At 56.5% G+C, this 12,662-nt stretch overlaps 11 non-coding genes and 2 pseudogenes across 11 annotated transcripts; all 13 read right to left on the bottom strand.

Annotated features, from left to right (window-relative positions):
- Positions 1–811: 811 nt before the first annotated feature.
- LOC121681685 lies at positions 812–925 on the bottom strand. The gene has a single exon (XR_006022245.1). It is a non-coding gene; the product is annotated as a U5 spliceosomal RNA (small nuclear RNA).
- Positions 926–1,272: 347 nt separating this feature from the next.
- Positions 1,273–1,460, bottom strand: LOC121683820. Its single transcript, XR_006022919.1, has one exon. It is a non-coding gene; the product is annotated as a U2 spliceosomal RNA (small nuclear RNA).
- A 1,883-nt stretch (positions 1,461–3,343) lies between these two features.
- Positions 3,344–3,457, bottom strand: LOC121681680. The gene has a single exon (XR_006022243.1). It is a non-coding gene; the product is annotated as a U5 spliceosomal RNA (small nuclear RNA).
- A 353-nt stretch (positions 3,458–3,810) lies between these two features.
- Positions 3,811–4,001, bottom strand: LOC121683424. The gene has a single exon (XR_006022786.1). It is a non-coding gene; the product is annotated as a U2 spliceosomal RNA (small nuclear RNA).
- A 146-nt stretch (positions 4,002–4,147) lies between these two features.
- Positions 4,148–4,261, bottom strand: LOC121681675. Its single transcript, XR_006022241.1, has one exon. It is a non-coding gene; the product is annotated as a U5 spliceosomal RNA (small nuclear RNA).
- A 332-nt stretch (positions 4,262–4,593) lies between these two features.
- On the bottom strand, positions 4,594–4,781 carry LOC121683815. Its single transcript, XR_006022918.1, has one exon. It is a non-coding gene; the product is annotated as a U2 spliceosomal RNA (small nuclear RNA).
- Positions 4,782–6,664: 1,883 nt separating this feature from the next.
- Positions 6,665–6,778, bottom strand: LOC121681670. Its single transcript, XR_006022239.1, has one exon. It is a non-coding gene; the product is annotated as a U5 spliceosomal RNA (small nuclear RNA).
- Positions 6,779–7,131: 353 nt separating this feature from the next.
- LOC121683804 lies at positions 7,132–7,334 on the bottom strand (annotated as a pseudogene).
- Positions 7,335–8,812: 1,478 nt separating this feature from the next.
- LOC121679623 lies at positions 8,813–8,905 on the bottom strand (annotated as a pseudogene).
- A 146-nt stretch (positions 8,906–9,051) lies between these two features.
- On the bottom strand, positions 9,052–9,165 carry LOC121681666. The gene has a single exon (XR_006022236.1). It is a non-coding gene; the product is annotated as a U5 spliceosomal RNA (small nuclear RNA).
- A 345-nt stretch (positions 9,166–9,510) lies between these two features.
- On the bottom strand, positions 9,511–9,701 carry LOC121683419. Its single transcript, XR_006022785.1, has one exon. It is a non-coding gene; the product is annotated as a U2 spliceosomal RNA (small nuclear RNA).
- Positions 9,702–9,847: 146 nt separating this feature from the next.
- On the bottom strand, positions 9,848–9,961 carry LOC121681660. Its single transcript, XR_006022233.1, has one exon. It is a non-coding gene; the product is annotated as a U5 spliceosomal RNA (small nuclear RNA).
- Positions 9,962–10,310: 349 nt separating this feature from the next.
- LOC121683624 lies at positions 10,311–10,496 on the bottom strand. Its single transcript, XR_006022856.1, has one exon. It is a non-coding gene; the product is annotated as a U2 spliceosomal RNA (small nuclear RNA).
- Positions 10,497–12,662: the final 2,166 nt, after the last annotated feature.

Here is a 12,662-nt window from a genome sequence, read left to right as displayed (position 1 = left end):
CCCCCCACAGTCTTCCTTTCGGTGTCCTAAGCCCCCACACCTCCTGCAGTACACTGGCTGGCCCGGAAAAGATAAAAAACCCCTGTCCGGACCAATGGCGAAACTCCCCGGGGGATAAAAAGGCTCCCCCGGCTTGTGCGGATCCTCCCTGAAGCGGACAAAGAACTGCCTCCTCCCCGTCCACCACCCAAACTTATTTACGCATTTAAAACCTCCCTTCACCTCTAAACAATAGCGCCCCAAAAACCCAAGAACATCTCCCTCCTCCACCCAAGGATTGTACATATGCACGTACAAAGGCCTCAGTGCATGGCCAAACAGTGGTAACAAAGAAAGTCCCCTCACCTCGTGCTCAGTCTTCCTCCGTTGAAACTCCCCAAAAAAATCAGTGCAGTCCTTTAAAGTGCGAAAACTCAAATCAAAAAACCCCGAAGCCAAACAGTCCTGGAAACAAAACACTTTCTCCGCCGTAATCCCAAAAACTTTCTCCAATCCCGTGCACACATAATCCAAATCGACCTTCTTCCGTGTCTCGTCGTCCTGCTCCACCATAATCCGTACCGTGTTCTTTAACCGCGGCTGATAGCCCGGCCCAAAATTCACTCCCGCGCACATCACTTTCTCCCTTGATCTTAGCCAAAAGGCCGAGAAGCGATACCCCACAACTGCACGGGGTGCGGCGGCCCCTCTAGCGACGCCCCCCGCGCTCACATGGTTACGGGGGGAGGCGGGGCCAGCAAAAGCGGACCGCCGCCGCCGCCGCCGCCGCAAAACAAAACACCACGACGCTTGACTTTGGACAGGCAGGTGCAGCTCCGCCGAAGCAGAGCTTCCAAAAATACCGTAAACTCGGGGCAGTTCCCCTCCACGGAAATCTTTAGTAAAAGGCGAAAGATTTGTACGAGATGAAGAGAAACCCGAGCGATGGCTGCCACAGGGCACGCCGGACGGAGAGCATGAACGGCGCCGGTCGTGGACGTGAGGGTGACTCCGAGGCGTTGCCCAGTGGCAACAAGACGGCAGTATCAACATCCCCTTTAAATTTAAATGTGTAAAAAAAAAAAAAAAAAAAAAAAAAAAAAAGAGTAAAAGGGCGGGAAAACCCAAAAGGGGCCGAAAAGGGAGGTGGCGCGGTTGGCCAAAACACCTGGCAAGGACTCCTGCTGCTGCGTCTGCTCTGCTAAGGAGGATTTCATCACAGTCAGTCAGTCAGTCAGTCAGTCAGTCAGTCAGTCAGTTCCACTGGGTTGGTTCTTTTCTTACACAGTCAAAGGAATGTGCACCGTTCCCGGAGTCGCTGCAATACCGGGTCGATGCGTGGAGCGGACGGAGCAAGCCCCTCTTCCGTCTCCCTGTTCCAAAAATCAGATTAATATATGGTCCTCGGGTAGAGGACGTATCAGATATTAAACTGATAAGAACAGATTTTTTTATATTGAAGTTTATTCATTCCAAAACATAACACAAAACATAGTTACAGCCAGAAAATGAAGAACACAGAAAGCACAGAAAGAGAAAAAGAGAAAAAAGAAAGGCTGCAACATACGGGCACAAACGCCCCATAGAAAAGAACTCGGGCACACAGGCCCAGCCAAAGACAAACCCCCTAACTCAATCCCAACCCACCCACACATACACTTTTAATCCACCCCAACACAGCCACGCAACAGCAACAACCACATCCCAACACAACCCCAATCAGCTCCACATCCCAGTAGTCCTTTTCAAATTCACCTCATCCCACCCAAGCAAGTCCCCCGAAGAAGGGGGAGAAGGGGAAGAAATCCCCTCCCTCACAGAGCCTGTCGACCCGTCCGACTCCTCCTCGCCACTAGATGCCGCCACCTCCATGGACCCATCACCACCATCCTCCACCAGCAGGGCCTCGTACCTATTAGAGACGGAGACCCCGCCCCCACCCTTGCACCGGCGGACCGGAGTCCCCGGCGAGCCACCTTCACTCCCGTCCTGCAGGGGGCGCTTCGCTGCCCCCGTCGCCTTCGCCGCCATCTCAGCCATCTCCGCTTCCTGGGAAGCAGAAGCAGAAGCCCAATCGTCTACACTCCGCCCACCAGCACCAGTCACCAAGCTGCCATCTTGACTGCCATGCGGCCTAGCCGTAGCCTTAGCCACCAAGCAGCCATCTTGGCTACCTCGCTGCCCAGCTCCCGAACCACCAAGAGACGCCGCAGGCGCCTTCACTCCGCTCGCCCTTGCCACCGTCGCACCAGCAGGCACCGTCTTCACCCCCGCGGGCACCGAAGAGACCCCCACCGGCACAGTGGAAGCCCCCCCCTGGCGCACCAGCCGCTCAGCCTCCTGGAAACTTATCCGCTTGGCACAAGCCGCAGGCTGATGATCCTTCCCTCCACAATACTCACAGCCCTGCACCAGAGCCGACACGTAGCTCCTCCGCTTTTCACAGCCCCCAAAAAGATGGTCCGTCGCCCCACACAAAGAACATTCCCTTAACTTCTTACAGTCCTTCACCAAGTGCTCCTTAGACCCACACCGCAAACAAGCCCGCACAGTACATTGACTCCGCAAATGCCCCACACTCCCACAACCCCAACACTCACTTGGCAAGTCCGGAATTACAATCCTCCCTCTGTCAGGCCCCAACATGAAGACGAAGGGAGGCCGCACCTGGCGATTCCCCTCTGACCGAAACAGCACGCGATACGTCCACTTCCCCGTCCAGAACCCGTTAACGTCCACGACACGCCGTCCCTGCGGTACCTCCGTGCAGTACCGTCCCAGCCAACACCGAACATCCTCTTCCAGCACGTGGGGGTTGAAGATCTGGACCACCACGACATTCGTCGGTCGCCAAAACCTCATCCGTAGTCCAAACTCCACACTACCGACCCGTAGACCTTCCCCAGCCTCCTTCCACCGCCGAACCGCAAACAGCATGTCCACCGGCGACCGGAAAGTCACTTCGTAGCCCCCCGTCGACGGCAGCAGGCACAGCACCTCCTTGTCCGTTGCCTCCAGCAGCCCCTTCACAATCGCCGCTCCAAAAAGCTCCCTCGAAAACTCCTCCCTCCGCAGCTTCGGGATCCAAAACTGCATAGCATGCTTCGGCACCGTATCCACCGCCTCCGCTTCAGACACCGCCGTCGCCATCTCGGGTAATCCAAATGGTAAGACTACACTTGATCTTAGCCAAAAGGCCGAGAAGCGATACCCCACAACTGCACGGGGTGCGGCGGCCCCTCTAGCGACGCCCCCCGCGCTCACATGGTTACGGGGGGAGGCGGGGCCAGCAAAAGCGGACCGCCGCCGCCGCCGCCGCCGCAAAACAAAACACCACGACGCTTGACTTTGGACAGGCAGGTGCAGCTCCGCCGAAGCAGAGCTTCCAAAAATACCGTAAACTCGGGGCAGTTCCCCTCCACGGAAATCTTTAGTAAAAGGCGAAAGATTTGTACGAGATGAAGAGAAACCCGAGCGATGGCTGCCACAGGGCACGCCGGACGGAGAGCATGAACGGCGCCGGTCGTGGACGTGAGGGTGACTCCGAGGCGTTGCCCAGTGGCAACAAGACGGCAGTATCAACATCCCCTTTAAATTTAAATGTGTAAAAAAAAAAAAAAAAAAAAAAAGAGTAAAAGGGCGGGAAAACCCAAAAGGGGCCGAAAAGGGAGGTGGCGCGGTTGGCCAAAACACCTGGCAAGGACTCCTGCTGCTGCGTCTGCTCTGCTAAGGAGGATTTCATCACAGTCAGTCAGTCAGTCAGTCAGTCAGTCAGTCAGTCAGTCAGTCAAGTCAGTTCCACTGGGTTGGTTCTTTTCTTACACAGTCAAAGGAATGTGCACCGTTCCCGGAGTCGCTGCAATACCGGGTCGATGCGTGGAGCGGACGGAGCAAGCCCCTCTTCCGTCTCCCTGTTCCAAAAATCAGATTAATATATGGTCCTCGGGTAGAGGACGTATCAGATATTAAACTGATAAGAACAGATACTACACTTGATCTTAGCCAAAAGGCCGAGAAGCGATACCCCACAACTGCACGGGGTGCGGCGGCCCCTCTAGCGACGCCCCCCGCGCTCACATGGTTACGGGGGGAGGCGGGGCCAGCAAAAGCGGACCGCCGCCGCCGCAAAACAAAACACCACGACGCTTGACTTTGGACAGGCAGGTGCAGCTCCGCCGAAGCAGAGCTTCCAAAAATACCGTAAACTCGGGGCAGTTCCCCTCCACGGAAATCTTTAGTAAAAGGCGAAAGATTTGTACGAGATGAAGAGAAACCCGAGCGATGGCTGCCACAGGGCACGCCGGACGGAGAGCATGAACGGCGCCGGTCGTGGACGTGAGGGTGACTCCGAGGCGTTGCCCAGTGGCAACAAGACGGCAGTATCAACATCCCCTTTAAATTTAAATGTGTAAAAAAAAAAAAAAAAAAAAAAAGAGTAAAAGGGCGGGAAAACCCAAAAGGGGCCGAAAAGGGAGGTGGCGCGGTTGGCCAAAACACCTGGCAAGGACTCCTGCTGCTGCGTCTGCTCTGCTAAGGAGGATTTCATCACAGTCAGTCAGTCAGTCAGTCAGTCAGTCAGTTCCACTGGGTTGGTTCTTTTCTTACACAGTCAAAGGAATGTGCACCGTTCCCGGAGTCGCTGCAATACCGGGTCGATGCGTGGAGCGGACGGAGCAAGCCCCTCTTCCGTCTCCCTGTTCCAAAAATCAGATTAATATATGGTCCTCGGGTAGAGGACGTATCAGATATTAAACTGATAAGAACAGATTTTTTTATATTGAAGTTTATTCATTCCAAAACATAACACAAAACATAGTTACAGCCAGAAAATGAAGAACACAGAAAGCACAGAAAGAGAAAAAGAGAAAAAAGAAAGGCTGCAACATACGGGCACAAACGCCCCATAGAAAAGAACTCGGGCACACAGGCCCAGCCAAAGACAAACCCCCTAACTCAATCCCAACCCACCCACACATACACTTTTAATCCACCCCAACACAGCCACGCAACAGCAACAACCACATCCCAACACAACCCCAATCAGCTCCACATCCCAGTAGTCCTTTTCAAATTCACCTCATCCCACCCAAGCAAGTCCCCCGAAGAAGGGGGAGAAGGGGAAGAAATCCCCTCCCTCACAGAGCCTGTCGACCCGTCCGACTCCTCCTCGCCACTAGATGCCGCCACCTCCATGGACCCATCACCACCATCCTCCACCAGCAGGGCCTCGTACCTATTAGAGACGGAGACCCCGCCCCCACCCTTGCACCGGCGGACCGGAGTCCCCGGCGAGCCACCTTCACTCCCGTCCTGCAGGGGGCGCTTCGCTGCCCCCGTCGCCTTCGCCGCCATCTCAGCCATCTCCGCTTCCTGGGAAGCAGAAGCAGAAGCCCAATCGTCTACACTCCGCCCACCAGCACCAGTCACCAAGCTGCCATCTTGACTGCCATGCGGCCTAGCCGTAGCCTTAGCCACCAAGCAGCCATCTTGGCTACCTCGCTGCCCAGCTCCCGAACCACCAAGAGACGCCGCAGGCGCCTTCACTCCGCTCGCCCTTGCCACCGTCGCACCAGCAGGCACCGTCTTCACCCCCGCGGGCACCGAAGAGACCCCCACCGGCACAGTGGAAGCCCCCCCCTGGCGCACCAGCCGCTCAGCCTCCTGGAAACTTATCCGCTTGGCACAAGCCGCAGGCTGATGATCCTTCCCTCCACAATACTCACAGCCCTGCACCAGAGCCGACACGTAGCTCCTCCGCTTTTCACAGCCCCCAAAAAGATGGTCCGTCGCCCCACACAAAGAACATTCCCTTAACTTCTTACAGTCCTTCACCAAGTGCTCCTTAGACCCACACCGCAAACAAGCCCGCACAGTACATTGACTCCGCAAATGCCCCACACTCCCACAACCCCAACACTCACTTGGCAAGTCCGGAATTACAATCCTCCCTCTGTCAGGCCCCAACATGAAGACGAAGGGAGGCCGCACCTGGCGATTCCCCTCTGACCGAAACAGCACGCGATACGTCCACTTCCCCGTCCAGAACCCGTTAACGTCCACGACACGCCGTCCCTGCGGTACCTCCGTGCAGTACCGTCCCAGCCAACACCGAACATCCTCTTCCAGCACGTGGGGGTTGAAGATCTGGACCACCACGACATTCGTCGGTCGCCAAAACCTCATCCGTAGTCCAAACTCCACACTACCGACCCGTAGACCTTCCCCAGCCTCCTTCCACCGCCGAACCGCAAACAGCATGTCCACCGGCGACCGGAAAGTCACTTCGTAGCCCCCCGTCGACGGCAGCAGGCACAGCACCTCCTTGTCCGTTGCCTCCAGCAGCCCCTTCACAATCGCCGCTCCAAAAAGCTCCCTCGAAAACTCCTCCCTCCGCAGCTTCGGGATCCAAAACTGCATAGCATGCTTCGGCACCGTATCCACCGCCTCCGCTTCAGACACCGCCGTCGCCATCTCGGGTAATCCAAATGGTAAGACTACACTTGATCTTAGCCAAAAGGCCGAGAAGCGATACCCCACAACTGCACGGGGTGCGGCGGCCCCTCTAGCGACGCCCCCCGCGCTCACATGGTTACGGGGGGAGGCGGGGCCAGCAAAAGCGGACCGCCGCCGCCGCCGCCGCCGCAAAACAAAATACCACGACGCTTGACTTTGGACAGGCAGGTGCAGCTCCGCCGAAGCAGAGCTTCCAAAAATACCGTAAACTCGGGGCAGTTCCCCTCCACGGAAATCTTTAGTAAAAGGCGAAAGATTTGTACGAGATGAAGAGAAACCCGAGCGATGGCTGCCACAGGGCACGCCGGACGGAGAGCATGAACGGCGCCGGTCGTGGACGTGAGGGTGACTCCGAGGCGTTGCCCAGTGGCAACAAGACGGCAGTATCAACATCCCCTTTAAATTTAAATGTGTAAAAAAAAAAAAAAAAAAAAAAAGAGTAAAAGGGCGGGAAAACCCAAAAGGGGCCGAAAAGGGAGGTGGCGCGGTTGGCCAAAACACCTGGCAAGGACTCCTGCTGCTGCGTCTGCTCTGCTAAGGAGGATTTCATCACAGTCAGTCAGTCAGTCAGTCAGTCAGTCAGTCAGTCAGTCAGTCAAGTCAGTTCCACTGGGTTGGTTCTTTTCTTACACAGTCAAAGGAATGTGCACCGTTCCCGGAGTCGCTGCAATACCGGGTCGATGCGTGGAGCGGACGGAGCAAGCCCCTCTTCCGTCTCCCTGTTCCAAAAATCAGATTAATATATGGTCCTCGGGTAGAGGACGTATCAGATATTAAACTGATAAGAACAGATTTTTTTTTTTTTTTTTTACTTTTTATTCAAACAAACGCAGGCAAAATATGCACCTCGTGCACATACAAACATATCATACAATCACCTACTTACACAAACCCAACCAAACAACACAACCCCCAACAGCCAAAACAACCCTAACCCACCCACAAACTTTAATCCACCCCAACCCTCACAAAACAAACATCAACCCAACACAAACACAACCTCCAAACCACTCCTCCACCCCACCACCAGGGCCCAACTATTCCATACCCAAAGTCCGTTTCAAGCTGTCCACATCCCATCCAACCAGCCGGCCAGGGGGGGTGGGAGGAACCACCTCCCCAGCAGGCAACACCTCCCGCACAGAGTCCACCGAGCTATCCGATCCGTCCGGCTCCACCACCACCTGACCACTCGCAGTACCAGGCCCGACCTCCGGGGGCAACGAAGGACCGGGGACCATCGCCCCCGTCCGCAGACGCCTCACCGGAGTGTCATCCGGACCCCCATCCTCCAGGGGGCGCTTCCCAGCCCCCTCTGCCATGCCTGCCATCTCCGCTTCCTGTGATTCCGTATGCTCCGCCCAATCTCCAACCGTCTTCTTCTCCACCTCAGCAGTGACTCCTCCCACCGTCTGCACGGCAGCCATGTGCTTCCCCGTCCCTTTGTCTCCCAGTCGGCCATCTTGGCGGCCATGCGGCACATCCGTCAATGTGCCTTCAGTCCCACCAGGCCCTTCCAACACAGGCGAAACTGCCACCGGCACCACTTTGGGAGCCGGAGCAACAACCTGCAACACAGTACCCCCAGCACCCTGCCCTCCACCACCACCAGACACAGCAATAGACCCACCCGCCACAACCCCCGCATAACTGCTCCTTTTCGGACATGACACAAACAAATGGTCCCCTCTCCCACACAAATTACAGGTCTTTGCAGCCTTACAAACATTTGCTAAATGTCCCACAATCCCACACTGATAGCACTGCTTAGCCTTGCACTCACCCCGCAAATGTCCACGCTGTCCACAATTCCAGCAAGTGTTAGGCAGTTGAGGAATAAACAACCTGCCGCGGTCTGCCCCCAACGCGAACTCGTGAGGCGGAATCTTCCACTCTCCAGATGCCCGCACACGAAACACCACTTTATACCTCCTCTTCCCCGTCCAAAATCCAAACTCGTCCACGATCTTCTCCCCCTCAGAAATCCGGGAACAGTACCGCTCCAAAAACGACCTGATGTCCCTCTCCAGCACGTGCGGGTTGAAGAGATGCGTCACCACCGTGAACGTCGCCGCACCCACCTCAAAAGCGCACTTCCACAACACGCTGTTGCGATCCTGCTTCCTGATCTCATGCCATCGCTTCGCCGCCGTCCGCAGAAAGGACACATCCCGAAACGTCACCTCATACATCCAAGGCGGCCGAGCAGCCTGCAAACACAGGACCTCCGTTCCAGTCAGCCCCAACTCATCCCTCAGGATCTTCTCCGCCACGAAGCCCCGGGTAATCTCCACTCCTAGATCCACCGGAAAAACCAGCCGGAAGGTGCGAGGACACACCCCCAGCGCCATCGCCTTCTCCTTAGCAAGCGCAGATACTACACTTGATCTTAGCCAAAAGGCCGAGAAGCGATACCCCACAACTGCACGGGGTGCGGCGGCCCCTCTAGCGACGCCCCCCGCGCTCACATGGTTACGGGGGGAGGCGGGGCCAGCAAAAGCGGACCGCCGCCGCCGCAAAACAAAACACCACGACGCTTGACTTTGGACAGGCAGGTGCAGCTCCGCCGAAGCAGAGCTTCCAAAAATACCGTAAACTCGGGGCAGTTCCCCTCCACGGAAATCTTTAGTAAAAGGCGAAAGATTTGTACGAGATGAAGAGAAACCCGAGCGATGGCTGCCACAGGGCACGCCGGACGGAGAGCATGAACGGCGCCGGTCGTGGACGTGAGGGTGACTCCGAGGCGTTGCCCAGTGGCAACAAGACGGCAGTATCAACATCCCCTTTAAATTTAAATGTGTAAAAAAAAAAAAAAAAAAAAAAAGAGTAAAAGGGCGGGAAAACCCAAAAGGGGCCGAAAAGGGAGGTGGCGCGGTTGGCCAAAACACCTGGCAAGGACTCCTGCTGCTGCGTCTGCTCTGCTAAGGAGGATTTCATCACAGTCAGTCAGTCAGTCAGTCAGTCAGTCAGTCAGTCAAGTCAGTTCCACTGGGTTGGTTCTTTTCTTACACAGTCAAAGGAATGTGCACCGTTCCCGGAGTCGCTGCAATACCGGGTCGATGCGTGGAGCGGACGGAGCAAGCCCCTCTTCCGTCTCCCTGTTCCAAAAATCAGATTAATATATGGTCCTCGGGTAGAGGACGTATCAGATATTAAACTGATAAGAACAGATACTACACTTGATCTTAGCCAAAAGGCCGAGAAGCGATACCCCACAACTGCACGGGGTGCGGCGGCCCCTCTAGCGACGCCCCCCGCGCTCACATGGTTACGGGGGGAGGCGGGGCCAGCAAAAGCGGACCGCCGCCGCCGCAAAACAAAACACCACGACGCTTGACTTTGGACAGGCAGGTGCAGCTCCGCCGAAGCAGAGCTTCCAAAAATACCGTAAACTCGGGGCAGTTCCCCTCCACGGAAATCTTTAGTAAAAGGCGAAAGATTTGTACGAGATGAAGAGAAACCCGAGCGATGGCTGCCACAGGGCACGCCGGACGGAGAGCATGAACGGCGCCGGTCGTGGACGTGAGGGTGACTCCGAGGCGTTGCCCAGTGGCAACAAGACGGCAGTATCAACATCCCCTTTAAATTTAAATGTGTAAAAAAAAAAAAAAAAAAAAAAAGAGTAAAAGGGCGGGAAAACCCAAAAGGGGCCGAAAAGGGAGGTGGCGCGGTTGGCCAAAACACCTGGCAAGGACTCCTGCTGCTGCGTCTGCTCTGCTAAGGAGGATTTCATCACAGTCAGTCAGTCAGTCAGTCAGTCAGTCAGTCAGTCAGTCAAGTCAGTTCCACTGGGTTGGTTCTTTTCTTACACAGTCAAAGGAATGTGCACCGTTCCCGGAGTCGCTGCAATACCGGGTCGATGCGTGGAGCGGACGGAGCAAGCCCCTCTTCCGTCTCCCTGTTCCAAAAATCAGATTAATATATGGTCCTCGGGTAGAGGACGTATCAGATATTAAACTGATAAGAACAGATTTTTTTTATGTTCGTTTATTACACCAAAACATCAAATCATATACAGAACACAATCAACACAAAACCCACCACCAAACCACACCCCTTTATTTACACATCATCATAACCAACGCCCAGAAGATACAACCCCACTAGCCCACTCCCACCCTTGGCAACCCTCCCCAAACCTCCCTGGCCTTCTCAACCCCATGCACTTGAATATATTCCTGCACATGCCTCCCCACCTTCCCCAAAAACCACCCAAACACCACATGTGGCGCCAAAGCTGGCGTCTTTTTCCTGACACATCCCCTCCTCCATTCCCACAAGGCCAATTTCACAAAAGAAATTAAAACCCACAAAGCCACCCTCTTTCCCTCCCTCAGGCCCCCCAAATCCCGCCCCCAGAGCACCATCTCTGCCGTGAGAGACAGCCCCGCCCACCCACACCACCACTGATCCACCAAACCCCAAGTCCCCCTGGCTCCCGGGCAAGACCAAAAGGTATGGTCCAGCGTCTCCTCCCTCCCACACCCCACTGCACACAAAGGCGTGCGGCTGATGCCGTGTCGGTACAGGCGCTCACGCACCGGCAACCGACCCAGTGCCGCCAACCAATTAAGGTCCCTCCCTTCCCCCTTCAAAACCGAGGGCTGGATGGCGCCCCAGTTCACCCTCCTCGCCACCACTTCCCTCTCTGCGTTCTCCCCCCACCTCCTCTCCATCAAGCCCGCATAGAGGGCCCGGTGATCCAGCACCCTACGGCCCTCCAGCGCCCACCCATTCCTCCTCAGCAGCTCCACCACCCTCCGGTAATGATCCGGGCTCACCCACGTCCAAGGCTCTGACAAGGACAGGGGCCTAAGACTCCTCAGTGAGAAGCCCAGCCAGTACCTTGCCCACAGCCCCGCCTTGTGGCCGAAATCCCCCACCGCCAACCGGCACTGGAAGGCGACAAACATTGCCATCGCCTTGTCTGGAATGCACGCCACTCCCCTCCCCCCACTCCTCACCCGCCGATACATCAGCTCCCGACCCACCCATTCTGTCCTACCCCCCCACAGGAATGTAAAAACTTCCCTCTCCAGCCTCCTACCCCAGAGAAAAGGCACCGGGAACACCACCGCCAGGTGGTTGATAAGAGGCAAAACATCCGCCTGCACTGCCGCCACACGGCCAGATAAGGACAGGTGTCGCATCTTCCACCGGTTCAGGCGCCCCCGCACCTTCTCAAAAACCCTCTCCCAATTCCACGCTGCATCATCCCCCTTCCCAAACCACACCCCTAAAACCTTGAGCCCCTCCGTCGCCACAGTGAACCCCCCTGGCACATCCTCCCTCCCTACCCAACTACCCCAGAACAGGACCGAGGACTTGTCCCGGTTCACTCTGGCCCCCGTCGCCCTGCTAAAAAGGTCTAGGACCTCCCCCGCCCGCCGTAGGCCAGCCTCCGTCGTCAGCAGAAGGGTGGTGTCATCTGCGTACAACGCCACCTTGGCCGCCACCCCCCCCGCCCCCAGGCACGTGCACCCCCCTCACACCCTGGTCCCGCCTAACAAAGGCCGCCAGTGGCTCCAGGTACAGGACGTACAGGAGCGGCGAGAGGGGACACCCCTGCCGCACCCCCCCAGCCTGTAAAAAGAAACGGGATAGCACCCCATTCACCCCCACCCTACTCCCCGCCCCCCTGTAAAGCAGCCTCAGCCACCCGCAGAAACCCGGGCCAAACCCCATCCTTTCCATGACCAGGAGAAGGAAATGATGGCTCACCCTATCAAAAGCCTTCTCCTGGTCCACACCCAAAACTGCCAAAGGCAGGCCCCTGTCCCCACTCCAGGCCATGACGTCCCGCAACAGCGAGAGGTTAAGCCCACAGGACCTCCCACGGACCCCACAAGTCTGGTCCTCCCCGACCACCGAGGCCATCACCTCCCCCATCCTCACGGCCATGGCTTTTGCCAGGATTTTATAGTCGACCGTGAGGAGGGTAATCGGCCTCCAATTATGGAGCAAGGCCGTGTCCCCCTTTTTGTGGAGGAGGGTCACCAACCCAACCAACATGGAGGGAGGGAGGGACCCCCCCACCAGGACCTCCCCCCACACCTCCACCAGACCGGGCCCCAAGACCCCCCAGAAAGACCGAAAAAATTCGGCCGTCAAGCCATCGCCCCCCGGGGACTTTCGAGCCTTCATCGACAGCAAAGCTGTCTCCAGCTCTG

Source organism: Alosa sapidissima, chromosome 1 (assembly GCF_018492685.1).
Source record: "Alosa sapidissima isolate fAloSap1 chromosome 1, fAloSap1.pri, whole genome shotgun sequence".
Classification (NCBI taxonomy): Eukaryota; Metazoa; Chordata; class Actinopteri; order Clupeiformes; family Clupeidae; genus Alosa; species Alosa sapidissima.
This window is presented reverse-complemented; position numbering and strand designations above follow the sequence as displayed.